Source organism: Ciconia boyciana, chromosome 9 (assembly GCF_034638445.1).
Source record: "Ciconia boyciana chromosome 9, ASM3463844v1, whole genome shotgun sequence".
In the NCBI taxonomy this organism is placed as follows: Eukaryota; Metazoa; Chordata; class Aves; order Ciconiiformes; family Ciconiidae; genus Ciconia; species Ciconia boyciana.
In genome coordinates, this window is record NC_132942.1 from 43391696 (window position 1) to 43417933 (window position 26238).

Consider the following 26238-nt stretch of genomic DNA (forward strand, 5'->3'; position numbering starts at 1 on the left):
GCGATCTGAGCTCGGCGGCTGCGAGAGAGAAGCCGGCGGCCGCCGCCTCCGCCTGCCCCGCTGCCCCTCGGCGGGCCGGGCTCCCGGGGCCGCCGCCGTCCCCCCCCCGCCCCGGCTCTAGCTGGGTCGGCGCTGCCGGTGCTGCGGGGAGCTGCTTCCCATCGCGGTGGCTGTCGAGTCTGCCCCCGGCCCCGCCGCTCGCCTTTTACTTTATCTCTTGCAGCGGCGTCTGCCGCTCCTTGACAGACGTACGAGCGGAGAGGAGATCCCCGCCCCGGCCCGCTCCCCCACGCCCTCCCGGGCGGCCCCCTCCGCCGTCCTGTCCCGGCCCCCCTCCGCTCCCCGCTCCCAGCTGGTGGGCAGCTTTTAAAGAGCCCTTTCCACGCCGCCCTGCCCGACACGGGGGCTGCGCGACGCATCCCTGCCCGCCGCGGGGGGTACCGCCTGTATGGGGGGGGGGGGGGGGGGGCCACGCGTGGCCGCGGCGCTGCCTCGGGGGCCGCCACCCCCACCCCGCCCTGCCCCCCTTTTCCCCCCGCCGCCTCTGCTGAAAATCACGGGGGAGGGTGGGAAGGGCCCCACGCGGGCCGTGGAAGGGGCCGGGGCGCGGCAGCTCGGGCCTGCCGGGCAGCGCGGAGCTTCCGCGGGAGTGCAGGGCAGCGGAGGCGCTGCCCCACCGCGGCTTCCGCGCAGCGCGGAGCTTCACCCACTTTAAACCCCCTCTTCGTGCGCTCTTTTTAAGCTCGGCGGGCCCGGGCAGGATGTTTATACTGCGCAATGTAAACACGGGCTCGGGGGTGCTTTAATAAAAAGAAATCGGCGAAAACTCCTGCTGCCTCTCGAAATGCCCTTTTCTGCCTCCGCCGCCGGTCCGGGGATGGGAACGGGCTTCGGACCCCTCGCCTGCTCCGAGGCTGCTTTAGGGATGAGGGTGGGTTGGTTTTGGGGATTTTTTTTGGGGGGGTATATAAATCTGTGCTGAAGGTTTGCAGTTGAAAGCCAGGAGCTTGATGCTCAGCTCCGGCGGATGCCACGGGGTGGGGGAAGGAGAATAGAAAGGAAAGGGGTCAGAGACCCCCTTCCCCCCTCTCCCCCCAAAGCCCCCCCCCCTTTTGAGCATCGCCCCATCAGGAGAGCTGTGACTCAAGGTAAGTCGCTTTAAACCTTTGTCACCTTCTTGCGGATCACGCGTGGAAACCTGCGCTCCGGGGGTGGAGGGGTGGCGGGGGTGGGAGGGTGGGTGGCCCGGCTGCAGGAGCCTGGGCTTTCAGGGCTGCTGGCTGGGAGCGGAGCAGATGTGCTGGCTGCTGCAGCCTGCTCGCTTTCAAGATTAGGGAAAGGAAGAGAGAAAGGAAGGGGGGGAAAAAAAAGAAGAAGAAAAACTCCCCCTCCCCTTTGCAGGCCGCACCGCCGTGCTGTGGGTCTGTCCCGCTGCACCCTCCGCAGAGAGAGGGGGACCCCCCCCCGTCTTTCAGATTCACTTTTAAAGTTTTTAATGATAATTTAATACCTTTTAAAAGAAAGATAGATACCGGTCGGGTTTCCAGAGTCCCTCCGCGTTATTCGCGAGCAGTTGTGAGCAGCCTCCGGGGCGCCTGTCACATCTGTGATACAACCAAGAGGGATTTCACATCAGGGTTGTTTTGGTTCCCCCCCTCCTTCCCCTTCCCATCGTCTGCCCCCTCTCCGCAAAATAATTCCTCTTGCAAGAAAGCACCGGCCCTTCTCTTCCCGGGGCGAGGGGGGAGCTTTGGGGAAGGGGACAGCAGGGGAGAGAGCCCTGGGCAAACCCCAGGCCGGGGGCAGGTACCCGGGGAGGGGGTGGGAGAGGCGGGGGGCACACACACGGTTATTCCTGGAGCTTTTCCCTTGAGGAGGAGGAGAACGGGCCGCTCCGGCTGCCCGGGGAGGCGGCGGCCGCTGCTCTTCTCGTCCGGGCGCGGAGCAGAGCGCGGAGCCCGGCAGCTGCTCCGGGAGGGGGAAAACCACCCCCAAAAATCGCTTTTTGGGCAAGCGAGCACCTTCCCCGGGTGCTTACAGCCCCAGGGCGGCTGGTGAAGATAAAACCCTCCGCTTCTCGCTGGATTTCTTTTTATTTTTTGGGGGGGAGCGCATCACTGACCATGAGCTTTGCTCCGCATCGAATGACCCTCCCCGCTCCCGGCCCCGGGCCGCGAAAACGGTGTTTTTCATCGCTTTACATCGCTCTGCGACTGAATCTCCCCGACCTGCCCCCAAAACCACCCGGGGATGGAGCTCGAAAGACAACACAAAGAGCTCGTGTAAAACCCACGTTCAAAACCGTCGCCAGCGTTTCCACTAGGAAATAAAACATCTCCGAGCAAAAAAAACCTCTCCGTGGAAATCAAACCATTCCCCTTCAAAGAAAATCAGTCCCGGCACCAGTGCCCTTTCCCCCCTCGCAGTATCTTTTCGGAGTGTGAAGATTTGGTTTCCGATGCATTTATTATAGCCAGCAAACGTTAAACATGGAAATATATCGCCCCGGGTTTTATAGGCCTCGCCGTGGGAATAGCAGAAAGGTTGGAGGGTTTTAAACCGAGGCCGTGAACTGGGGAAAGGCGAGTTTTGGGGAGGAAAAGCCAGGCCGTGTCGTGTCTGAGGTACGAGGGGGATGATGGTGTGCGGGGCCGGCGGGACCGCGCCGGCCTTGGAGGGATGGAAGGGAGACAAAGACGGGGGGAGAGGGGTTGGTGGTGACACTCGATGGCTTATAAAACCCCCGCACAGGTCCCAGAAGCACTTTCCGATTCAAGATGGGCCTCGGATGGGTTTTTGGAGGAGAGAGGATGGGAAAAGTTTCTGGGTTGAAGATGCGGGTTGGCCCCGGCAGATGAACGGGACTCGCTTTTGCTGTTGTTTGCTGGTGGTTTGGGTGGTTTAATCAGGTCCGGCCCCAGCCCCCTGGAGGGGGGGGGCGGGGGGGAATGCAGGGAAGGGAAAAAAAGAAGAAGAAGAAAAAGAAAAAAATAAAAGATCATCTAGAGCAATTAGCCCCGCTAATCCCCGCACCGTTTGGGGCCCGTTTTGCCGGCCCGGCCCCGCATATTCCCCGCGACCACCCCCGGCCCCGCTGCGCTTCCCAACCGGCTCCTTCCCAAACCCGCTCCCCTTCCCTCCCCCGCCCCGAAACCCGGCAGTGTTTTGTGTAAAAATAGACAAATCCGAGCTTTCTTCCTTTTCCTGCGCCGAAGGTATTTTTACTAGCTAATTGCTTAAGTGAAGTCAACTTTGCAACCAGGCCGGGTGTAATCCGAGTATGGAAATGTATATAGGTGGTATTGTTATAGGCGGGCTGGGTGCTGCTCGGAGAGGGGCCGGGGTGTTTCTGCGAGCCCGGACCACCCAGGGCGAGGGGAGTGACCGCCTCACGTCCCCCTCCCCGCCGCCCCTGCTTTGCATTAACACCACCCGCAGGTCCCCCCCCTTTTCCCCAGCATCGGCCCTTTTCCCTCGGCTGGGTTTTGTATTTTTCAGTCGCGGCCGTCCCCGTGGCCGCTGGCCCCAAATCCGTGGCAAATTGATCCCTAAATGTTTATTTAAGGTCGAGGGGGTGCGTTGAAAGCGAGGGGCTCAAGGCTGGGGAGAGGGAGAGGGGCGCTGGGGGTGCGAACGGGCCGAGGGAGAGGTGGTGTTTGGGGGAACACACGCACCCCCCGACCGTTTTTGCCGATCTATCACACGGCCACGCTTTGCTCCACGCGTGTGCGTGTGCCCGGTTGCGGGCGGGCCCTTTCCCGGTGGCACCCAGAGCCCAGCCCCGGCCCCTCGCACCCCCGGGGCTCCGTGCGGGCAGAGTCCGGCCTCCGGGACCTGGAGGAGATTTTGGGAAAGAAGGAGGCGAAATCGGGAGCGGGTGCGAAGCAGAGCGGCCGGAGAGCCGAAAGCGGCTGCGGGGAGGTGCGGGCTGGCTGTCAACGCCGTGTCTCAGGCAGAAGTTCAGACTTTGGTCAGAAAATGGAAAAAAAAAAAAAAAAAGAAAAATCTTACACTTCCCCCCCCCCCCCCTTGTCTCTCTTTTCCCCCTTCTGTCCGTCCCGACACTGCCCCCCCGCCCCAAGAGCCCACATTTTCCATTACGTCCTTCGATGAAATATTGCAGCACAGGAATTTACAGCCTTCTTCTTCAGGGCAGGATTTTTTAGGAGATTTCTGGCAGGACCCAGCCCCTGCAACACAAATCGGTTCCAGCGATAATAAGCTCCGAGCGCTACCACTTAAACACAATCGCTTCCCACAGAGATCTTCAAAATATCTCCGGGTATTTATAACCCCGGGCAGGGATGGATAGCTAGAATACTTTCCCGGAGGGATGCTTTTTGGCTGGCTGGGATTCAGACCCGAGGACCTGGGTACCGAGAGAAACGGCGGGGCTGAGGCGGAGCGGAGCTGGGAGCCGGCGGGTGATGCTCCCGGCCAGCCCTCGGCAAACAAGTTCGCCCTTAAAGACGGCCCGAAGTGTAAATCCAGGTGTAAATCCAGATGTAAATCCAGGCTGGCATTGCTGAGCTATCCATGCTTTCTCGGACAAGTTTTCTTCCCTGAGGGGCTCCTCTAGGGACGGGGCCCGGTGCTGGGGATGCCCCCAAACCCCAACAGGACCCTCGGGAAGGGATGCCCCCCTCTCCCAGCTCCTTGGCAGAGCAGTGTGGCACGCAGACGAAATAAGGAGCCGTTTCCAGCTTTTCTAGCCCCAGACTGCGGCGGGTTAGCGGTCAAATGGGGACGGCTGTGCCGGAGAAATATTGAGATCCACCGAACTTTTTGGGGTCGGGAATCGCCTCCAGCCCCCAAAGTCTCCCGGAGAGAAAAGCCCGGCCGGGCCGAGCCGGGCCGGGGAGTCCCCGCCAGACGGGAAGGGCGAGGGGCTTCCCCGGGGCTTAGCCTTATTTCCCGCCTTATTGAAATTTTTTCGTTGTTTTCTTCCCAACTTTAAACCAAAACTCCGCCGAAATCGTACCGGTGTGCCGGTGGTAGCGGGGGGGGGCATTTTTAGCGTCGGGCAGGCGAGGACCACCGGCCCCCTCGACGGGCCCGTTTCAGGGTATCACACAAAATCCGTCTGCACGGAGAGGTGAGAGAAGTTAAAACGGAATTGCCCAAATCAAGGAGGAAACCGTTATTTTCTTGCACGGGTACTAAAAGCCGCGGGGACGGTGTATTGTCGGGCTAAATAATAACCAGTCTGGCGGCTTCGTCTACACTTAAATATAGAGAAAGAGGCTGAAAACAAACCCGACGGCTTTTGGGAAGGATCCGGCCTCCCTGTGCTGCCCCTCGGTGCTCAGTCCCGGGGGGCAGCAGTGCCTGGACGTGGCCGGTCCCCTGAGCTGGGGGTGCGGCCAGGGGGCTCCCCAAGAGGAAAACCCCGGCGAGGATTGAGGGGACCCGCACGGTCCCCGCGACCGTGCAGAGCCCCGGGTCGGTCCCCGGTGCTGCGGGTCCGGGTGGGCTCCGCGGAGGGAGAAAGGACCTTGTCCAGCACGGTCCCCCCCGCGACCACCGAGGCAGGAGCATCCCCCGGCCCCGGGGGAAGAGGGGGTGCCGGCAGGCGGGAGCTCCCCAGGGCAAGTGTCCCTGGGGTCCCCAGCACCGGGGTCCCCGGCAGCCACCACCCCTTCTGCCTTGTCACCTGCCGAGCGGGGAGCGGGCGGCTGCGGCGGCAGAGCCATCCACGCGGGACGCGGCGGTCCCCCGTGGGGAGGGATGCGGCAAGAACAGCGGCTGCCAGCGAAGGATGCTGAGGGCAGGGCTGCCCCGGGAGAGCCGGGGAGGGCTGGCACCTTCTCCGGGCCGTGGCAGCGACCTGCCGGGAGGTACCGACCTGCGCAGGTACCTGGCCGGGGGAGGAAAGCTCCCGGCGGGTCCCGGCGTGCGAGAAGGTCCCTGGTGCGGCAGAGGGGCTTTGTCCCTTTGGTATCTGCCCACGGAGCTCCCACTCCACGCCGGGACCAGCCAGGTCCTCCCCACTTGCAAAAGCGGCTTTTGCTGGAGGGAGCCCCGGAGCATCCCTCCGGGGGGGAAAAAAACCCCACCCGTGGGCCGTTTCCCCGGGTGCTTTGCTGCAGGGAGAGGGGCTGGGCTGCCGAGCGGCCTTGCAGCCCCCAGGCAAAGGGGCAGCACACGGCAGGCGGAGGGGGGGCCGCACCGGCCAAGGCAAAGACCCGCGGCCCGGAGACCCCCCTGCCCGGACAGAGATGAGCCCGCAGGGCTACCGCCTGTGTCCCAGGGCAACCTCCTGACATTTTAAATTTCTCGTTTCTACAACAAATCCCTCATCTAAACTCCGTCCCCCTCCTTCTTCCCCAACCCAAAGGGGGGGGTTCGGGACTCGTGTTCACAAACAACGTGAAAAATCCCCGCTGTAAACAACCGCAGTTCCCTTCTCCCTGCTCCCCTCTTTGCAGAGACCTGGGGATGGCTTTCCTTGGAAGCTCTCCCGGCAAAACCTGTTTTCCCTCGTTATTATTATTCTTTTTAATGAGTAAACTCCCGACTAATGATGTATCGCTTAATTGGTGGACCCTGGCCGCTCTGTAGTGCACCCGCCGGCTCTGGAGCCGCGCTACGGGGTGCTGCAGATTCGGGACCCCCTTCGCTTTGCAGTTACCAGCGCAGAGAGTTAAAACCCACCCAAATTTGGTTAATCATCTTTCCCATCTCCTCAGAAAAAAAACCCAGAAGAACGCCTGGTAAAACGATGCCTTTTTCACGACCGGTCCCTAGCTAAATATTATAAGGGATTTGGGGGGGGGGGGGGGGGTAAAAACGTTCTGCAAGGAACAGCGTGCTCCCTTGGCATTCCCGGGAAAGATGCTCAGTGGGTACGTGAAATGCCCGACCCAAGGTGGGAAGGCTTTCCGCAGTACTGGTTATTATGCCCCGAAGTTAACCGATTTCTGCAGCAAAGCAGTTGCTTTCTGTGAGAATCAGGTTGATAACGGGAACATCCATCTTCCCGCTCCGCATCTGGCGGGTTTTTTTGGGGGGAAGGAGATGTGCGTGTGTGAAAGCCGGAGAGGAAAGGGGAAGAAATCAAAATTGGCGCAGAACTCACTACAAATTCGACTAACGAACCCAGAAACGGGTTTGCTTTTCCTGTGTGCAGAATTGCTCGCTGAATGATGAAACGCCCCAGCGCGTTTTGCAGAGCACCCTCAGCTCCGCGCCCTTCATCTCCCTTAAACTCCACTTCTTAAAATATGCAAAACCATTTTGCGTCTAACCCCCTTAAAATCCGTGAATGGGGCAACTCCTGCCCGGCCCCCAAGGTGCTGGAAGCGAATCCCTTTCTCCAGCAGATTTTGCGGGCTACCTGCGAGGAAAGGTGCTGCCCGAGGGCTTCGGTTGCAGCATAAAAATTTTTCTTCCAGGATCGTTCGTTTTTCCTTCGGAAACAATCGAATTCGAATGTTTCACTCAAAGCCCCGCGGGCTCAAGGACTTTTCTCCCCCCGAAGCGGTGTTTCCCCCACCGAAGCGGGGGGCGAAGCCGCAGCCGCGGAGCCCCTGCGGGGACGGGGTCGGGGGAGCTGCCGGTGCCCGGGGCGGAGGCAGCCCCGGCTCGCCCGTGTCCCCCCCCACGCGTGGGACGGGCGGTGCCGTCGGGGCACGGTGCTGAGCCCTTAAAGAGTATCGAAATCTGCCTGCAGAGCCCTGGCGTCGGGGAGAGAGTGGGTCCGACCCACGGGGGGGTTCAAACCCTCCCGACGATGCTTAAACGGCTGGGATTAAAGCGAATACAGGCGTGTTGTGAAATTTGCGCTGGCATAGCAGGAAAGGTTTTTTTCTTTACATCGGGCAGAGGTTTTAGAGCAGAGCTGGAGTGGAACCCTGGGTCTGGTTTGCCCCGCAGCCCCAGAAGGGGAAAACAGAAGTGTGTCCATGTACTGAAATAGATAAATGGGTATAGAGAGAGACTGACCTGGAGGGGAGAGAAGGAGAGAGAACAGGAGAGTGAGGAAGAAGAAAGACAGAACAGACAGAACGACAGACAGAATGACATACAGTAAGACAGAAAGACGGAAAGAAAGGGGGAAAAAAGGAGAGAAAGAAAAAGAGATAAAGAACGAGAACTAGAAAGGCAGAGAATATGAAAAAGAGAGGAGTAAAGAGAAGGAGAGAGAAAAAGAGAAATTAAGACAGAGAAATGAAGAGAGTGAGAAAGAAAGGGTGAAAGAAAGAAACGGGGAAAGAGGGAAACTGGGACAAAAAAGAGGGAAACAAAAATTAAGAAAGAAATAAAGAGAAAGAGAAAAACAGAGAGAAAGAGGAAAAGCTGGAGAGAAGGAAAGAAAGAAAATGAAGACAAAGAGAGGGAAAAGACAAAGAAAGAAAGGGAGAAAGGGAGAAAGAAAGACAGAAAAAGACAACGAAAGGAAAAGGGGGGGGAAGAAAGAAAGAAAGAAAAAAGAAAGAAACAAAGAAACAAAGAAAGCAAAAGAAAATGGAAGGAAGGAAGAAAGAGAAGAAAAGAAAGAAAGAAAGAAAGAAAGAAAGAAAGAAAGAAAGAAAGAAAGAAAGAAAGAAAGAAAGAAAGAAAGAAAGAAAGAAAGAAAGAAAGAAAGAAAGAAAGAAAGAAAGAAAGAAAGAAAGAAAGAAAGAAAGAAAGAAAGAAAGAAAGAAAGAAAGAAAGAAAGAAAGAAAGAAAGAAAGAAAGAAAGAAAGAAAGAAAAAGAAAATGGAAGGAAGGAAGGAAGGAAGGAAGGAAGGAAGAAAGAAAGAAAGAAAGAAAGAAAGAAAGAAAGAAAGAAAGAAAGAAAGAAAGAAAGAAAGAAAAAGAAAATGGAAGGAAGGAAGAAAGAAAGAAAGCAAGAAAGAAAAAGAAAATAGAAGGAAGGAAGAAAGGGAAAGAAAGACAGAAAGACAGAAAGAAAGAAAGAAAATGGAAGGAAGGGAGAGAGAGAAAGGGAGGAAGAAAACAAAAAAGAAAAAAGAGAAAAAGAGAAAGATTAAAAGAGCAAAAGAAAAGAGAAACAAAAAAAGGAAAGAGAGAAAGGCAGAAAAGGGGAGAACGAGAGAGAGAAAGCACGAAAGAAAGGGGAAAAAAAAAAAAGCAAGCCCGGAAAGGGAAACTAATTTCCTGCAAAACCAATAATAAGACATAGACAATATAATTTCTCCCTGGAAAACAGGGGTGAACCGGAGGAAAGCGCTCCCGCGGGCAGAGCAGCCCGGCCCCGGCCCCGGCCCCTCCCGGCCCGGCGCGGCCGCGGGCCCCCGGCTCCTGCCGCCCCCGTGCCCGGTGCCCTGGCCGCCACAGGGAGGGAAGAACGAGCAACACCCCAACACCCCGGCCCCGGGTTCGGGTAGCGGGGGGTGGTTCCGTGTTTGATCTGTTCCCGGAGAGGGGAATTGGCGGTGGGTGAAGGGCAATGCCTGTCGCCCCCCCCCCCGGGACAGGGACACGAAGGAGAACACAGGTTTAACACCGATCTCCGCGTGGGTTTTCCACGCAGCTCCTGCCCCGCTCCGCGCCCGTTAAACCCGGCTTAATACCCGCGCCGAAAACGGCGCGACCGGCTCCTCATTTACTTCCCTGGCTTAGTAGGTGGCCGTGTATATTTTTGTTGAAGTAGTGTTTATGTTAATGAAAAAGGCTGAGATTACAAACAGACCACTGAATGCCCGGGATGTTGCTGCCGGATTGGTCTAAGCTGTGTACTTTAAACCTCATCAGTTTTGGGGAGCAAATATGTTGTTGGCTTTTTTTTTTTTTTAATTATTTTTTAGCAGAAAGACATCTGGGGGCTTTGGGGAGCCCCGTGCCGCCCCTTCCCCCTGCTTTTGGGGCTGCATTTCCCAGCGCGGCGGGCAGGGATGGAGGAAGGTTGCAGGGAAAAGCATCTCCAAGAATTAGCCATTAAAAACCAACGAAAACGAGCCCTGGGCTCCTGGAGGCGGGCAGGGGAAGAGGGGGTTCAGCTCGCCCCCTCTGAGTGACCCCCGACCCCGCAGAGGGGATTCCGTGTCCCGGTGGCAAACGGATGCGTGTCCCCCAAAACCTGGGCTGCGCGGGGGGAACCGCAGGCGCGGTGGAGATGGGTTGTGCTCAGGGGTTTGTCCTTGCCGGGTGGAGCTAGGCAAGAACCTGAAATCCACTCCCCAAACCCCGGTAATTTACCCATTTAGGATGATTAAAAATATATAATTCCAGTCCTTTTAAATGCTAACTAAGCAGGAATCAATTAATCAATTTACATAAAAATAAAAATACAGAAGTTTTTTTTTTTTGGGGGGGAAGCAGCAATCATCATCCTGTTACTTTGATTTCAGAGTCTGACTTCGGGGTCAGTCTCATTCTGTTTTTCTTAACAAAAACCCTCTTTCCAAAATTATTCCTGCCCCCCCCCGCCCCCCTTCTATCCCCATCTGCATTTGCATTCTTGAACTATTGATAGTGATAGTTAAAAAAACCAGATTTCTGCAGACTTTTTTTTCCCCACTCGATAATTTCCCAGCGTGGAGGGATCCACCTTGGCTCCCAGCAAGCGGCTTTCTCCCTCCCCGAGCAAACGTGCGTGCAGCATTTGGCATCTCGCTCCTTTTCAACACTTTCCTTTTGTGGGCAAAAGCTCTCGGCAGAGGAGCCTCTCCGGCAGAGCCAGGCAGACCTGGAGGATTTGTACATTCAGATGTTACACTACTCTTATGATTCCTCATTGACTAAAGCACAAAGAAAATCGGAGCGTAACCAAGTCGCTGTTGGAAAGGGATGCGAACAAAATTTGGGGCGAGCGAAGCTTTAGCTGGGAAGGGATTCAAGAAAACAAGGGGAAAAAAGGGAAAATGAGAAAAGCCTACCCAAAGTTTTCCCCATGCAATGGCTGTGCTGCACCAGAGCTGCAGGGGGGATTTCTCCTGGGTTTGGGGGGCAGAGGAGTGCTCTGAAAACAGCTTTTTCTCCCTTAAAATACCTTTAGGGGGTCAAGCCATCTCCCTGCAGAAAGGGGAGATTCCCAACGCAGGGCTTTCTGCGGACCGCAGAGGGGGTTTCTTTGTTCTCTCCTGACACCTGGAATTAGCCTTTATTCCATGATGCTTTTTTTCCCTCTTCTTTCTTTTTTGGGGGGGAAAACACTGTTTTTTCCCAGTGACATTAAGTGATCCTGTAGGAGGGATTGTCAGGGCAAAAAAAAACCCCAAACCCAGTAGAGTAGATGGCTTTGGAGAAAATGTCACCAAAAGTCACAAAACCAGCCTGTGCTGTTAGAGCCAGGTAGGCCCTGCAGAGGTGCCTGGGGTGGGGGGCAGCAGGGCAGGGGGCCCAGGGGTCCCCAAAACACGCAGCACCTTGCTGGTGCTCACCCTGAAGCAGGGACAGCCCTTGTGCTGGTGCCCGTGGGCAGCCCCTGCGTGGGGACCAGCTCAAGGATGGGCACAAAGGGCTGTCCCCTACCCCGACGCGCACACGTGTGCACACACACGCACACGTACACACGCTCGCAGACACCCCTCCCCGCTCCTCTAACCCCCACATCCGACCGCGCTGCTCTCTAGAAGCACTAATGATGCCGCAGACCGGCTATGCGGTGTGAGGCAAAAGCAGATGAAAGTGATGTCACATTAATGTCAGCTCACAACTCGAGCCCACACAGCCTTGATTGCTCTTATTAATCTTGCCAATTTGTCTGTCAGCACTTGGCTAATCCCTAAATAGCCTCCCAACAGGTGCTTTATGCTTCCGCCACATCCCTGCTCCCTGGTACCCCCGGGAGCCCCGCTCGCCCTCCCCGGTGACACCGGCTTTCTCCTGTCCATCTGGGACTGGCTCCTTTCCCCCGGGAGGGCTGGAGGGGAGAAAGGTGACTTTGCAGATGTTGTTTAGTCTGTCCAAAGAGGGGTCGGAGCTTTGGGCTTCCCAAAAGGAAGTGATGACCGGGGGGGAGAGGAGATGCTGGAGAAACTGGGGGGTAGCAGAGGGCGATTACCTGGTGGTAACGGGGGGTGAGAAAACCCTCTGCATGGGGTTAGCCCCACATCGCAATTAGAAAACACATTTACGGCACCCTCCGCCTCAACTATCACACAATAGTGAGCCGCATTGCTTTTATTTGTCATGGGTTTGGTGGTTTTATTGAGAGGGGAGAGAAGATTAAAACAAAAGGTCCGAACTGAAGCTGGAGTGGAGAAGCCACACTGTGCCCTAAGCGGTTTTATCCTGCAGTTAAGCTGAGGGTGGATTATTTTCTTTACTACACTATCAGAAAATCCACTGGCTTATTATAGTGTGTATTTAGCCATAAAGTACCCACCGTGTATCAAGTAGAAGACTAAAATTATTAGTTGCACATAAATTGTGTTGCAAGGCGTAATCTTCCTAATGTTGTTATTTAGCCCAGTAGTCTTAATGACAAAACACAGATTTTGTGTTTAAGACTATTAACTGCTAAACCCAATTAACTGCTAAACCCTATTAGCTGCTAAAGTGGAGTCCAGGCTGCTTTCCTCTCTCTGCATTAAGAAAAAAAAGGTTTTATTTCTGTTTGGCGACTCTGCTGCATTAAATGGCTTGCACACAGGTTACAAGCCCTGTGCCTTGTAGTGGTCTCCTCCCGCGGTTCACCTGGGAGATGCTTTGGTCTGGAGGGAGAGCTGCCAAACCCAGCTTTGGTGCAGCAGGCTCCTATTTTATATCCAAAGTTGGCTGGGGCTATTTCCAACAGCAGGAAGGAAGAGCTTGCAGGAGCATCCTCAACCGTTTCTCCAAGAGCCTGGTCCAAAGTGGTCCGAGTCACCAAGGGAAGTATATCCACTAATTGAGCTCAGGGCTGTTCATCATTAACCCTTGGGTGCTTCGGATCAGATCCTAAAAGCTCTCTAAAAATACCATTCACGACTGCAAGCTGTTTCACTCCATCCTGACCTGGATTTATTATCAGGAGACAGATAGATTTTTTTTTTTCTTTCTCCCCAAGCCATTTATTTCATCCAATAAGACTATCCATCACTGTGCGCTGGAACCGACCTACGATCTGAGGATATTCTTAGATACGCAGCATGTCAGGAAACGGCTAGCAGCCCCGCATGATGCAAATATTTGGATGACCGAGAGGTAGGAAGGATTGTCCAAATGTTTACTAAAGGCTGTTGATAGCCTAAGGATTTATAACTGGTGTATAATGTCTGCCCCCACACAGCTCCTCTAGCAGGTGCATCCAGTTTCAACATGACACATGGTATATGTGTGCTCTGGGAAAGGGGATGCAGGAGAAAGCCTGTTTCATAAGTCTCGGCTCCCTTTTCCCAGCTCTGTTAAGCTGCTTACTGGTTTGGAGCCCATGGAGCAGCAAGATGGGAGCCTAGGATCCACTCCAATGATGCGTACCCCTGATAGCAATTCAACCCATTACTAACATTTAAAAAAAACACACAAGCATTGAGCATGTTTAGTTGGAATTTCCGAAGTGAAACCAATGCTCTGAATTATTTAAGCCCATCAAAATATTCCCTGTCACACTCCTTCGGTGCTGTGGTGGAGGAAATTCATGACATTGTTCTAGTTATTGTTCTTGGCACTTCACTTCCTAATTTCCACTACTGGGATTTGATCTCTTCTGTCTCACAGTAAGCCCTGATTGCTGCTACAGGCATATCAGAAGTGCTAACAGATCAGTTTTAACCATTTCTGGTGTTCAAATAGCTACAGCTTTCCAGTGGTGGTGCAGACCCCACTGGAAGTGCCCCATACCTATTGTCAGGTAGCCTCTACTTCTGCCCTCCCAGCCAAAAGAGGAGTGTACATCCAGTATAGACCAGGCTGACTGACCAGAGCTGGAAATACAGTCAAGGAAAGATTTAGTACCTTGCCCACGTTCATTCAATGATTCAATGGCAGAAAGGTCAGCTCTGGTGCCTTGATACCCCATCCTGTAACTTACTGTCCCGATGCTACTGCCAGCCCAACCTCCTGCTCAAAGCAGGTCCGTCGCCAGCGCTAGATCGGGTCATCCATGGCTTTGTTTAGCACAGCCTTGAAAGCCTCCAATGACAGAGTCCAACAACCACAAATATTGATAGCCCAGGTAGCAGAGGAGCCGTTGGTGCCCTTGCATCCATCCAACCAGGCTCTCAAGCTCTGCTACCAAAGCAGCAGCCATTTTGGCTGTAAGCGTTCCTGCTGTCATGTTATTGAGAAACAATATCCTAAGAAACGGGAGAAATCAGCATAGAATTGAGTCACTCAAGTCTGGTAATCACCTTCCACTCCACTATTTTGCAAGTTTCGACTGTGCTGGGAAGATGAACGCATGCATTTAGCGTGCTGCAGATGCCCAGACAACGTGCATTTCTTAGTAACGAACAGCAATTGTATCTGCTGCAGAAAAGCCTTTAATTCGTTACAGCCCCGGACTAGTAGAGTTTACCGACTGCTCAGATGGGGAATACAATGGCCTTATTGTTTTGCCAAGGGAAGATTTCTTAGTTGCATGCTGTTGCGTAAACTGTATGTTTTCTATTTGTTACCTGATTCATTTCAATGAGCTCCCTTACATAGGGTTAAGACCATTTGTCGTCCCACGCTGAAGCAACGAAAGAAACTGCCGCAGGCTGTGGACCAGATTATTAGTATTACCTCTTTTGATTTGTTTGAAAAATTACAAAGAGAACTTGGTGTTCTTCTAGGGAGAAGAAATTGCGTAATAAAATATATGGGAAAAAAGAAGTAAGTGCTCAAATTCCAAAGTCATCTGTTGTGCTCGATGAAGGCTTTTTATATATTAAAAGAATTCAGTCCTGGGTTTGATGTCACATTCTCAGTGTGACCTTAGATGTGGAGTCATAACTCAGACTAATCTGGACTCCTCTCTCCTTGAATGTATTTCTCAAGAATTACCCACCAGCGCTGGAAATGTGTTTCCTAGGCAAGGATCTTGAGCCATCAGCTGGCTCCAAGCCAGAGGGATGCAAGGAAGAACGAGTCGCATCTGGTAAAGTGCCTGGTTGGTAGCAACAAGTTCTCACTGGGGCTGGTGGCATCTGGACTGGGTGTCCCAGCATTGCAGGTGTAGAGGGATCAGAGGCAGAGTGTTAACTGCAGCATTGCTTTTACTGCAAGAGTGACTGTTTCTGCAAATGCATATGCTGCTTATCTTGTGGTCATACTGTGCACGGCCCAAAGCTTTCTCGACAGCCATGCCAACCATGCTTAAGCATCAATATCTCCAGTTCTTCTTAGCTGTGAGCCTTGGGATTATATTTGCACTTCAGTGGGGATATGCTACAGGGCTGGAAGAGTCTTCCTGCAGGTCTCCCTCCACAGAGACTGGCCAGGGGGATTGCATGCTGGTGTGGCTGGGTCTCCCCTTTCCCCAGACCCAGGGCTGGCTCAGTGGGTGCAGTGTGGTGGGAATGCGAGGGATTAGGTAAAGGAAATGGCAGGCTGGGCTGGTGGGGACATACACACCATCCTCCCACCGAGCTGCCTGAAGAAATTCCCGCTGGAGAGAGAATTCAGACTCTGGCTGTGTTATCTTCCATACTGCTGGGCCTCTGGATTGGGAACTCATACCCTCTTTTGCAGCCAGCTGTTTTGTGGATGGGTTATGACCTTTCAAATACTGTAGATGCAGTAATTTTGAGATTAAAAAAATGGTAAAAAGATTGGATATAAGGCATTCCAGCCCAAAACTGCAATCCTAAAACCTCAGTTTGCCTGTTGTCTGAACCTAGAAGCACCCGCATTGCATGGGGGCAATTGCAGGCTCAAAGCTCTCTGGCAGAAGAGAGAACCTGCTGCTGACCCATTGCAGGTCTATTCTCTAGACTCTACGTCAGAGCAGTTTTGGGAGAGAAAGGCCACCGATACCAGCTTTCAGAGAGCGTGTTGAGGGATGGAGGCCACTCTTCTGTTTTAGCATTCACTGCTCTCTTCCCAGCTGGCCCAGAGCAGCTGTACTTGGAGTTGCTGGCTTTAGGTAGGTGTATGCTCACCTTGGTGGGGGAGATCAATTCATTTTTGAAGTCCTGACCCTCCCCAGACCCTGAACAGGGACTTTAAGCACCTCACACGGGCTCTTCTTACTTGGAAGCACTACTTGCTCTTTGTCCCACCTTTGCTACTGAAATCCAATCAGGAGAAGGTTGCAAAAACAGTAGGATTTGGCCCAGGAATAACTGAAGCCGATAAATGAGCTCAGTCCCTGGTACCTTCCACTGTGTTTGGGCTTGGAGACTGAGCGATGGCTTGTGGTCCAGACCAGTGTGGTGCTTTTAGCTGTACATAATTAGATGTTTTTCTAAAGCAAACCATTACTGACAGATTGAAAGATTTTTCTTCTACAGGATTTTTCCTGCCTCATCTGACAGGGAACATGCAGGACTCACTCGAACTCCACTTCCTTGGAGTAAATCACAGTGTGGGGCTGCCTTATCTCAACCAGAGACCCTGTCCAGGAATGTCCAGCCCTCGGGCCACCCACCCCTGATCCCAGGCATCAGCATCTGCTCCAGGCCCAAGCTCTGACCCTTCAGAGACATATTTTTGCAAGGTCAGGAGGTTGGGTGGTAAAAGGGGAGTGGGGAATAGCAGAGAGACAGTTGAGGCTGACTCTGCAAAGAGATTTCAGGGGGATGTTTACACTGGCCATTAAGTGCAGACTTGAGCCTGTTCTCCTCTCCAGATTTGCCGCCCTTCTGCGTTGTTTGCGTGCAAACACGCATCAGGCACAGACACAGTCCTAGCTTCAAAGTATTCTGGATGAGGGTGGCCCATGCATGCTCTGCACCCTTGGTCCTTAGTCATGCAACTTGGGCCAAGTGGACCAAGGCAGGACAGGGTAAGGCAGCTAGCCCTGGTAGGCATCATCTTATCCCTGGTTCCTTTGTAGGGCAACGAGGACGTTTTCAGCATGAGCTGCAACTGAGATACTGTGGTATAACCAACGGGAAGTATAAATAAGCAGAAAAGGCATGTGGCAGGGGGGCACATAGGAGAAGGGGAGAAATAGCTCTATCAGGTGGAAGTAGACGGGTGTCCATCTCAACTGGATGGACATACAGGTCTGTGTATTGCTTTCATCCATCACAGAACATTTCTTTTTGTGTCATGTCATACCTGCTAGCTTGTCAGCAGAAAGGATTACAGAAAATACCATTGCACTGGACAGCTATTGTCCATTTTGTACACATCGATGAAGCATTTCTCCCTATGTGGAAATGGTGTCCTTTGGGATCAGGTCAAAAAATTATTTCATGTGAAGTTTTTCTGTGGAATTTCTGTTTGCGTTTGTCTGGACGGGCCAACTAACTGGCTTCGTCCAAGAAATAGCTGTGAAAGGGGTCACTGAACATGGTCTGGCTGCCCATCAGGAACAGGGAGAGACTGCTTCTATGTGCATCACAGCACTTTCCTAGGAGATATTTCAATACAGACAGAGAGAGAGGGGAAAAAAGAGAATGATCCAAGCAAAATTCTGATTGTCTTAAGTTGCTAAACTGAAAATGGGTTATTAATTTTTGCACGACCACTTGTGTATAAATCCTTCCCAAATGATGGGGAAAACTTAATTTCCTTTTCTCTAAGGGATGGTCTCAACAAGGGAGATGAAAACTCCAATCCATTGCCCCGTGAAATAAGGATTCACTGTCCAATATAGAGGGTTGCATGGTAAATTCTTCCCTAACTACTCATTAAAATAAGCTACCCCAACTCCTACAGAGCCTTCTAAGTGAGTGGCTTATTTTCAGAACCAAATTACTAAGGGAAGTCATCCCCCGCCTGTCACCCAGCCCAGGCTGCACCTCCCTGTGACCCTGTCCCTGTCCCACTGAAGAGCCTCGGGGCTGAGCCACCCACTGCAGCATCCCTGAATTCAATTCCCATTTCAGCCCTTGCTTTCCTCCGTGGCAGAGCATGGGAGTCTTCCTCCCTCCCTCCCTCCCTCCCTCCCTCTCTCGCTGTGCAGCTGCTCAGCTCTGCGAGGGAAAGGCTCCCAGATGTGCTTGGGAGGGAGTGGGCAGAGTCCCGAATTCCACTCCATGCCGGGTGGACTCTTTGTATATTTTGTTTTAAGGAGAAAATATGTAGAGAGTCCTTGGAGAAAGGCCGGGGTCCAGGCACGTCCCTGTGAGCACACTAACCACAAGGCTAGGAGGTCCTGCAAGTCATCTGCCCTTGGCTTGCCTTTGCCTGCAAGACAGGCTGGCAGCTGATGGGCAGCTCTCGGCATCGTCGGCAGCTGAAGTCCATCTGCATCACACAACAGGTCCCTAAACCCTTTCCTGGAGATGGCTCAAGGCGACCAGACCCTTTGAGAAAATGGGGCTTTACTCAAAAGCCAGCAAGCGCCGCAACACCTAAACACCCACATTTGGTATTTTTGGTATTTTTGGCTTGCAAATGATGTGCCGTATCAGATCAATAAATATTCACACACTCATAAGCTTTATAGAGCTGGTTTCATTGCATTTTAAGTGCATTTAGCTGTGGTACTTGGTAGCTACTTGATTATTGCGTGAGACAATACATTTATGAAGTGTTGGCCTTCATTTGGTTAATCACTTCATTGATGTATAATACAAAAATGGTATGAAACTAATTGTTTCCATGGAAACAGGAACCCAGCAAATGATTTCATATCACAGCTTGGCAAAAGAAAAAGAAGAAACTTCTGTAATTGTTCCCATTAACCAAGCGCAAAGGATTCATGCTCAATCTCTACTACACTCTGCTTCACTTCTGCTGTGAATTAGGGGACAAAAAGTCAGCACAGAACCACATAAAAAAGCACTGAAACAAGCTGTGTTTTATTGAGTATTTGTAGTTCTGCCACCAAAACCATTTCCCTTCTGCTTTACAGGTTTCTGGCCAGCAACACCAATGATTGTCACGGCCAACCCGTTAATTCGGAGATGTCATGCACAGGGGCTTTAGCCATGTACAAGCCGTGTGCGTGCAGGAGGAGGGAGGAAAACCCCAACCATGCTGCAGGATTGAGCTCTGGGTTGGAGACAGGATGACCCCCACCTCAAGGGTGAGTGCTTAGAAAGTGTAGGCAAAGCCAACTTTTGGAGCAAGCAATTGGGGCAGCCGTCCCCAGCCCCAGGCAACTGAGATGGGCTGCCATGCAAATCAGTCTGTGTGTGCACAAAACAACCCAAACCTCATCTTTACTGAGGTTTTCCCCTCTTCTTCTATAGGGCATACTGATGATTGGGTCATCTCAAGGGCTTTGTTGCTTTAGAAAACCCCCAGTATCACCATGCTAGAGGGACTCACATTTTCCACTTCTCCAAATTTCCCACCAGCCTGAGATTTCCTCATCCCAGGCAGCCCAGTGAGGAACAGCAGGTCCTAGCAAGATGCTTTATGGTCATGGACCATCACGTGCAAGATCAGCCTGGCCAGTTTTAGTAAGATCGATGTCTCTACAATGCCATGGGGTAGCCTGCCTGTGCACCTGTGCAGAGGTCTGCGCCTCCCATGCACCCTCCCACCACAGGGTGGGGGCACCTCCACCATCCCCCCATTTGCCTGAGGGCTCTGCCCCTAAACCCAGCCCCATCATGCACAGCAATTAAAGGGAACCGGCAGCACAAAGCCCATCCTGGCTACCAGGCCAACGGCAACCCAATGCCACCAGCTTCTCTGGAGGGACCAGGAGACATGGACCTGCTCCATCCCCGGAACCACCGCAGAATGGGTTTCTCACTAGGCTAATTACTGCTAATTGTGCCACTTTGCTATCTCCCCAGCCTTGCCCTGAGCAGGGCTGATAGGGTATCAGTCAGATAAGGAGCACTCAGCACAGGTAACTGGTGAATGTTGTCAGACCTGCGGTGGGGTGAGCTGCCTTCTGGAGGGGTTATCTCTCCTGCTGAGAGCCCGAGGCACCGACCTCCTAAGAGGGACGCTGGGTTCCTAAGGATATGTGGAGGGTAGCTGCGACCGGCACGCTCCTCTAAGCTTTTTAGGAGGTGCTATCAGGGATTTTGGTGACTCAGGATTTGCAAACACTAGAAAAGCAACCTGGCATTCATTTTATAGTAATTCTTTCAAATTTACTTAACATGCAGTTTATTCTTTTGAGTGGTTTTTGCTGTTGTTAATTTAACACTGTGGAAATGAAGGTTTCATCATTTCTCCCTTCTTTTTCCCCCGCAGAGAAATAAATTCTGTTATTTTAACAGACGCTGTATCTCTCAGATCTTTTGTTATTTTTCATCATCTCTGCTGACCTACATGAAGTAATTCAGCTTCTACACTGGCCTGAGCACGAGGTAGGAATTATTAACACCTGCTTACCAAAGTGGAAACCTGGACAAGGTGTCATTGTCGTTCTGCAACATTTTTTGAAAATTACTTGCAATAGAATATTTGAAAATTTTGCAGCCAACTCAGAGAAAAGTCTTGCTTGTGGATGTAGCTTCTGGCTGTGTGTATAATCACACATCACACCTGGCAGGTAAAACACACTGGTACGCAATGCCTGGCCACATCAGTACCTACATGTTGTCTTGCACTCGGGTGTCTCGGTGCTCGTTGTAAAAACTAAGCGAGCACCACTACTTCATTCGATGGATGAGTCAACAAAGCTTGTTCACGGCTATCAAAGTCAATGGCAGGGCAACTCGCACACCTGAGAAATCTGCTGGGTCCTCCAATACAAAGCTCGGGTTATTTTCCATGTAAGTATCTCCACATATAAGTGCAACATAGGAGATTCTGAGAGACAAATAAGTGGACAGACAGAGAGAACATTTTCTTCTTCAAGGTACCTCAATCATCTGCTTTTCCTTTCACCCTGCAAGTCCGGTCCGCTTTCAGTTTGGTTTAAGTTACCAAAGTTTCTCAGCCTGTTACAGTAAAGCTCATAACAAAGTCTGTGGCCAGCTCTTTCTTTGATAATTCCTTTCCCCCCATTTGTTTATCTCAAGTACTGAGCTTTGTTCCAGGCCCAAAACCAAAAGCCTTTCTACCCTGTTCTCTTCTTGACTTGTTGCAGATGTAATGAAATAAATCTTTAGAAAGAACAAACCTTCACTTCCTCTCTCCCGTCTGATTCAGTCACAAACCCCAGGAAAGAAAAATAAATCACATTGTGAGCTCACCCAGTCTTGAAGGATACCACGTCTAGTCCTGTAGGCCACCATTCAAATTGGATGTGTCCATCTCTCAGAGAAGTCAGCGAACACAGCGACCGAATCAGCGCCATCAGCCCAGGCTATCGCGTGAAACCACCCGTGCAAAACAAAGCTGCGTGCATTGCCATGAGACAGATGCCCATCTTACCCACCCTTCCAAATTCTCCATGTTATTTTTCCCCGCCATGGTCTGACAGTGGGACAAAAATCTGATAACCATGAAACCCTTATTCTGAGCATGGCCAAAGTCAAGGACTGACAAAAAACTTGTGATCAGCTTGAATTGAGGCTGACATGGTGGTCAGCAGCAGCTGTGAGCACAACCAAGCTGTTGGTGCCTTCCCAGAGCTTGTCCGTCGGGCATCGAAGGGTGATGTGCATCGCTGGCTTTTCTCACAGCCCCAGTGGCAGCTCTGCCCCTCTCATCTCTCCCCTGACACCCACCTAATGCATTTTAAACTGTAATTGGAAAAATCAGCTGCAGGATATGTTTGTTTTTCTAAATTGGTCATAGCAAAGAGGTAGAAATGTACCTCCAAACGGAGTTTCTCCTTCTTCTGAGAGATATCTCCATGTGAAAGCTGTGTTGCTTTCCCATTAAAGGAAGGCTCAAATGATCTCTAAACACAACCCAGTTATGGTGGCTTACCAAATTGCTGTTTTCAGCCAACGTGCCAGAGATCCCATGTATGTTCTCCTACCCTGCCCCAGCTCTGGGATGAAACACATCAGCTTGAAGCCCCTTCCAGTGCCGACTTCACTTTGCATCACCCTGGACTAGGAACAGGCAGCTGGTCATGGTGACCCCACCACAGGGATTGCAACTGAAGTGGGGCACAACTTCTTAAAATGGCATTGTCTACATTTGCTTAACAATGTCTTCAGTTGACATGGATCCAAGTTAAAGACAGACCTGGCTTTAAGCCAGGTAATACTGGAACTGTATAAAAGGGATGATCTGGATTTACACCAGGTAGCATCTGGCCCCTTGGTTTTTATTCTTTCAAGGGTACTTGCGGGAAGATGTACAGAATTGCGAATGGTGCTGAAGTCAGAAGACATTTGGGTTATGCCTCTAGTCCCAGACCTTCACTCTGGAGGGATGAACTGAGGGTTTTCTTTCTCTTTTTATTTAAATTTAAACACGAGGTCTTTGCACATTTGAAACAATCTGTACAGTTAGCATTGAAGAAAGTGTAATTAGACACTTTGAGAACTGGAAGAAATTAACTCCAACCACAGACCGTCACTCAGACTATTACTTAATAATACTTCCCAAATGTGCAAAGTACTTAGTTTTAGAATAACAGGAAAGAAGTATAACTTCTCACCAAGAGCAAAGGTTTTGGCCCGAGAAGCGTGCACAGAAAAGTCAAAAGCCACTGTGCTCCAAAGCCAGAAGATGCTTGCCACCTCCCACCACCCGAGGGTGCCGGGCCAGGACAAACCTGCTTGGCCATGGCGCTGGGCTGTGAAGGATGCGATTCACGGTCCACAGCCCCATGGCGCTTGAATGGCTGGAACAGAGTCAACGGGAGCGACCAGCCTGAGGTGCAACGAGCTGTGTGCGAGAAGATCGCCTTCAGTTTCCAACATGCCAAGGAAACCGCCGAGAAATTGCTGTTTTCCTTCTTCTCCAGCACCAGGCAGAGCCGTTGACTCACCCCGTGCTACAGAGGCCTGGCTAGAAAGAGATTATTGTGATTTCTGCCCGTTTCTTTCCTCACTACAAAAGGCCCCATTCATCTGGGCTAATTTTGAAGGGAGAGCAAGGGGTATCAGTAGCATGAACTGTATCTGAGTGTCTCGACCACATTTCAGCAAGCCACGCTTGTTGGCCAGTCCAACCCGGTGAAATAGATATCTTTCATTTGAAGCTTTTTAGTGGATCGTTTCTCTGATTTTAAACAGAAGTATCTTTTCTGGCCATGGCAAGTTTAAAAAGTACTGACGAAGCAGGGACAGCCATTTCCATAGCAAAAACAAGAGGCCATTCAAAAAGTAGGGGAAAAAAGTTGGTCTCGCGGCAGATACGTATTTCTGCTGCTGCAATCAATGTACCTACGTTCACCTACCTAATTGCACCCCATGTATATGCAATAAGGCCGTGTCCAGAACAGTGAATCTCTTGCCTTATTTCAAAGCAATGAAAAAAAAGGATTTAAAAAAACCAAACATACATGATGCCTTATATGCTTAACCACTAGTCTTTGTGGAGCACAACTGGGACTGCCTGTGTGTGTGGGAAGAGCTACAACATAATTGCTTTCAGCAGAATATCACTGTAGTCTATAATTAAAATATATGAGGTTGCCAGTTTCAAAATTTTTAAGTGATTTCATCTGTATTTGGGTGATTATGTCTCTCTGAGCGGCTCATTTAAAATGATACTTCTATTTTCAGTGCACAAAATGGTTGCCGGCCCAAAGAGAAAGATAATTTTGTCCTCTCCTTCTTGCAGTCTCCAAGAAAGCATCTAGGGAAACCTAGAGAGATGGAGCTCAGACTTCAACAGCATGTCCCATCACTGAGGAAATCCTTGGTGAAAGCTGCTCATGAAGTGTCATTCCAGAGACGGAGTGGAAGGTGTCAAGAAAGAACAAAAAAAAAAAAAAGAAAAAAAAATTACTAACAGAAAAATCTGGCACCTCCTAAATCACAGTGACAATTTCAGCACAGTGTTTACACAGGGTAGTAAAAATAAATTGCCTGAGACTGATTATACCCACATGCCACTCGCCAGGCCACAGGGATGTCCCGCAGCATCGGAAACCAAACATGAGGAAACACGTGCCGGTGGCAATCATCATCAGTGCAACAGCATCGGGGCCAGGACTGCTTTCTCCCCGGCCTCAATAAGTGGAAGCAGCAGTAGGAAGAGGCATGTGTCAGTCCTCCCCGTCACTCAGACATGATCGTGTGAAGGGTGGCTTTTGAGGCCACCATTGACGAGGAGTCCTGCAAGGACCTCGGACAAATGAGCAATGTGGTTTTAGAGTATCCTCAAGCTTTGATAAAATAAACCTGTAGAGTCATGAAGCCCTTCTGCAACTTCTTCCACAGCTGGGATCTGTGGGATCAGCTGGGGAGTCAGTGACTCCATCCCTGGTCCTCTCCTAAAACCCTCATGGTCCCATCCAGTTTGCAGCCAGACCTGTCCTGAAACTCATGCAAAAGTGAAGGGACCTCAGCTGCATCCCCTCTTCCTTAGGAACAACATCAGGGGAATAGTCTGGCCCCATCTTAAGGAGAATAACTCAGAGCATGTCTGCCCTTAATATACAACCCTCAAAGTGTCCCAGATGATTACCGTGAGTGGGAGGTGGCCCTTCTCTAATCCCCATCGTAGTGCCCCTTTAGGGGCTTTAGGAGCTTTTCTCTCATTTCTGGTCTTTCTCCAAAGTAACTTTTGTCTTTAAGAAGAGGTCTCTGCCCCAGGAGGCTGGATGGCTCCTTGCAGTGGCACAGCCCCATGACATCAAACATCACTAGTTTTGGTGGGATTAATCTCCCCAGAAAGCTTTCATCTCTGAAGTTATCCTTTGCTGGGGGCTGTCGTGGCATCGGTTACCTGGTGTGCTGCAGTGTTGCTGCAGGAGGCAGTGAATGAGCCCCATCCCGTGTCCAAAAAAGATGCATGTGTTGACGTAACAGAGGGGGTCAAAAAATGGAGAACAAAAACCTCAGCACAGTTAACATATGTGACCGTGCACAACTGTCTCCAGCAGAACGAGGGCTTTGTGCTCACTGCAGCTGGTTACTTCACCCGGTGGCAGGGACAGAGCAGGAGATGCAGACACCGAATTACCTTGCCAGGTCTCTGCTGCTTTTAAAAAAAAGGAGAAAGAGCAAGAGACAAACCCTCTGGAGGACAGTTTTGAGCAAGAGAGGACACTACAAGTGTGCTGACTGCTTTCACGACATCTTGATGACATGGATATGTCCAGAATAAATTCTGTGCACATTCCAGTCACTCATGGGCTTTGGCTTTGGAAATGTCTTGACTTTGTGGCTTTCAGCAAAGTGATAAACCAGCTAGAGATGTGCTCGGTGCCCTTTGACAGATGCCAAGGCCAGCCATGCCTCAGCGCTGCTGGGTATCATCCTCTTCCCCATGCAGGAGTGATGCACACTCACGAGCTGTTAAAGATATGCACGGCACGCAGCTTTTTTGATCAAAATAAGTAATATAAGAAAGCAAAGATGATAGCATTGCTGTTATAATTGTAATGAGTCACAAATGCTATTTTGATGGTTTTCTTTGAAAGAAATACACAAAACCCAAGCGATTTAATTAAAGATCTCCAAGGCTTTGTAATCAGCATGGCCACAAATGAAGGCAAATCTACTTTCATGTGGCAGAATACATAAGTAGTTTTCCCACTAAAATAAAAAGAAAGATGAGAAAATGACATTTTAAAGAGTTTTGTTTATAACAATACTAGGACATGACATGAAGGACCTATATCCCCCATGTGAGAGAAAGACTGTGATCAGCTTAGATAAAGCACAGAAGGTTCGGGGGGTTTTTTGATGGTTTATGAATGCATGCATTACATTACACGTCTGCTTAACATTGAGCATATCTCCAAGGAGTCCTTTGGCAAATGCATTTGGGAACAGGAAAAGGAAGAAATTCCGAGGGAGTCAAAGATGCCAACAGGTAGCTAGTTTCTATATTCACCCAGCTTAATTTCTGAAGCTCTTTCTGAGCTTTTTCAGAACAAATGTCCAAAGTCCAGGATGCAGAAGCAGCCTTTGAAGCTCCTGAGATCTTTAAACCAAAAAAATAGGATGGGTCACTCAGCAAACAATTTTTATTTTTGGCAAGCAAGCACGGAGAAAGTGAGCATTTTTGACCTAAGTGTGCATGGAGCTCTGACCACCTGGGACTGATCTGCTTGGAGGAGCAGGAAACACTGTGAGGCTCGACCTGATAGAAATAGCTACCGTTTCCTTTGCAGCATATCACCACCGTGCCTGCGAGGTGCACAGGATCCCACATGCATCCAAGATTTGCTGCAAAACATCAGGGAATAGGCGAGAGGGCAGATTAATCCCGTTTACTCTGAAGAAGCCCATGATTAATGCAACTTGGATGGTGCTGTAGGAAGGGGGATGGCTTAAAAAGATG

At 51.1% G+C, this 26238-nt stretch overlaps 1 long non-coding RNA gene across 2 annotated transcripts; it reads left to right on the forward strand.

Annotated features, from left to right (window-relative positions):
- Positions 1–844: 844 nt before the first annotated feature.
- On the forward strand, positions 845–25416 carry LOC140657083 (uncharacterized). Of its 2 annotated transcripts, none has more exons than XR_012044211.1 (4): positions 845–1148; positions 18821–18994; positions 20125–20240; positions 20966–25416. It is a non-coding gene; the product is annotated as an uncharacterized lncRNA (long non-coding RNA). The 2 variants fall into 2 exon arrangements; XR_012044212.1 differs by lacking the exon at positions 845–1148 and adding an exon at positions 12940–13074.
- Positions 25417–26238: the final 822 nt, after the last annotated feature.